We start from the raw sequence: 2,967 nt of genomic DNA, 5'->3' as shown, positions 1-2,967 counted from the left end.
CGGTTAATCAAGGTGTGATGTGAAAGCTCTTTTATCAGGTGTTGATGGAGAAGCTGTTTAATCAGTAGGTGATGGGGAAAGGTGGTTAATCAAGGGGTGCTGGAAAGGTGGTTAATCAGGGATGATGGGTGATGGGGAATGTGGTTAATTAGGGAGTGATGGAAAGGTGGTTAATCAGGGGATGATGGGAAAAAGGCTTAATCAGGGGGTGATAGGAAAAGTGGTGATGGGAAAGCTGGTTACTCAGGGGTGATTTGGACGGTATTTAATCAGGGGTGATGTGGAAGGTGGTTCATCAGGGGGGGATGAGAAAGCTGATTAGTAAGGGTTGATGGGAAGGTGGTTAACTAGGGGTTCATGGGGAAGTTGGTTAATCACTGGTGATGGGGAAGGTGATTAATCAGAGGGTGATGGTAAAGGTTGTTAGTCATTGGTGACGGGGAAGGTGGTTAATCAGGAGTTGATGGGGAAGTTGGTTAATCAGGGGGTGATGCGGATGGGCGTGTGGTTGTGCAGGCCTTGGCCTTTGGGGGCAAGAAAGGCTTTTCGAACTGCAGTCGAGCGGTTGGTCCTTGAGCCTTGTTCTCAGCAACATCAAAAGGAAGCATTCCAGTCTTCAAAATGGATCCCGGCTGGAGAGTTCCAGCAATCGGGAAAATAAGAAGGAACAATAGATGGGCGGTGCTTTTGATGCAGACCCTTATTTGGTCTTTATGAGGAGATATGACTGAGCCATTCTGTGATTCTTTGAGGAATATCAATGAGGGAGGAGGAGAGATTGCGTCTGGCCTGTCTAGTCAATAATGTTACTGGAAAACGTAGCATAAAAACAAAACCTGAGGCATTTATCCTACTTTAATATTGAACATTTTGAACATATATATATATATATATATATATATATATATATATATATATATATATATATATATATATAATTTTCTCCTGACTCTTTTTGAATGTGCAGCAACTGATGTTGGAATATATATGTATATATATATATATTATATATATATATATATATATATATATATATATATATATAATATATTGTGTGTGTGTGTGTGTGTGTGTGTGTGTGTGTTTATGTATGTATGTATGTATATATATATATATATATATATATATATATATACATACATATACATGTATTATATGTATATAAAATGTGTGTGTGTGTTTTTGCGTGTTTGTTGTGTGCTTCGAATGTAAATCGTTACATAAAGATAATGTAAATGAATTAGTATTGCTTTAGCATTAATATTGTCTGTTTTTATTTGTGAATGCCTTCTTTCATTTGTTGAGGACGGGCGGAAATGATTAAATACAGAAGTTATTGTATCGCAAAATATCTCTAACTTTATTTCCCTTTACACTAGAACGAATTAATAAGATACAAGTTTATAACAGGTTACCTTGTATTGCAACTTACGAACAGATAAGTAACGGTCGGGTCGTGAGCTATATTTCAACGGAAGTCTCTCTCTCTCTCTCTCTCTCTCTCTCTCTCTCTCTCTCTCTCTCTCTCTGAGCTGTTGATAGTCGATTAGAATGCTAACAGCCAATGCCTGTATATATTCAGACTAAATTTATAGTTACAATAATAAGATAATTACCTCTTGTGTCACATGAGATTTTTGTCGTGGGTTTCTACAATTTTAAAGATATCTTTGCAAAGATATGGTTGGATAACCAATGTGTTATGTCTGAAAGATTTACAGATCACTACTGAACTAAATATATATATAGGACACGATGATCTTCAGTTGCTTTTCCTGTCGAGAACTGTAATGTTATTCATATCAAATATGACATTAGTTCAGAGCGGCGGAGGATTTTGAGAGCCAGTCTCCCGTAGAAGTAAAAATAGATATATAACGGCTCTTGGTAATATTCGTTTTAATAATTTTTATTATCATTTGAAGACCTTGCCAGTTGCTTGACGGTGGAACGGGAATGCTTCTCGTGTGTCTTCCTTTCCTTCATTATTTGTTTAACCCTTCCATCGTGGCAGTTCTCTTTTATTGGAACTAAGGTGCTCCTATTAATAATATAATTCGTAAGCAACAATAATTTCAAGTGGCAAGTTAAAGATATAATTTAAGCTTAGCAAAGTTAATACTTTTTAGAAATAGTATAAACCTAGTATAATAGTTATTGGCGTCCGTTCGTTGCCTTGGACAGAAGGACTGAGCAAACTGTCATCACGTTCTTCTTCTTCTGTCCGTCTGGTTTCAGGAAAAAATACTAGTACAAAAAGTTGCTTGTAGACTAATTAAATGATGAGATCATGTCAGTTATCTCAGCAGATGACTCGTTTTCGTCGTAAGATGGAGCCGTCATTAAATAAAAAAATAAAAAAGATTTTCACTGTATTTCATAGACGTCCGCTCACTGCTCAATGTCTATTTCAACGTGAATACAACATTTCGAACTCCTTTGCTTTCTTCATATCCAAGTTCTGTTTGCTTCACTGCCATCCATTTCACTGGATTAGACAGAGCTCGTACTCCTCTGGAACACCACCAGTTTGGAGGGTAATCTCTCAGTAAATTGCATTTCACTGGATAACACAGAGCTCGTACTCTTTTGGAACCCATGGCTTTCGAGGGTAATCTCTCATTAAATTACATTTCACTGGATTACACAGAGCTCGTACTCTTTTGGAACCCCATGGCTTTCGAGGGTAATCTCTCATTAAATTCATTTCACTGGATTACACAGAGCTCGTACTCTTTTGGAACCCCATGGCTTTAGAGGGTAATCTCTCATTAAATTGCATTAGCCAAATGTTGAACTCTTGAGTAAGGAAGAAGCCGAGTATAAAGGCGATTGTTGAACCAACTCTCCATTTTGGAAATGAAGTGTGGGGTTTAAATGGAAATGGAAAAAATGCTGAATATGTAGAGATGAACGTTTTGCATAGTATTTGTGGCATAAGAATTTTAGAAAGATGAGAGATGGTAA

Source organism: Macrobrachium nipponense, chromosome 15 (assembly GCF_015104395.2).
Source record: "Macrobrachium nipponense isolate FS-2020 chromosome 15, ASM1510439v2, whole genome shotgun sequence".
Taxonomy (NCBI): Eukaryota; Metazoa; Arthropoda; class Malacostraca; order Decapoda; family Palaemonidae; genus Macrobrachium; species Macrobrachium nipponense.
The sequence above is the reverse complement of the archived record's forward strand: the minus strand, read 5'-3'. Positions refer to the sequence as shown.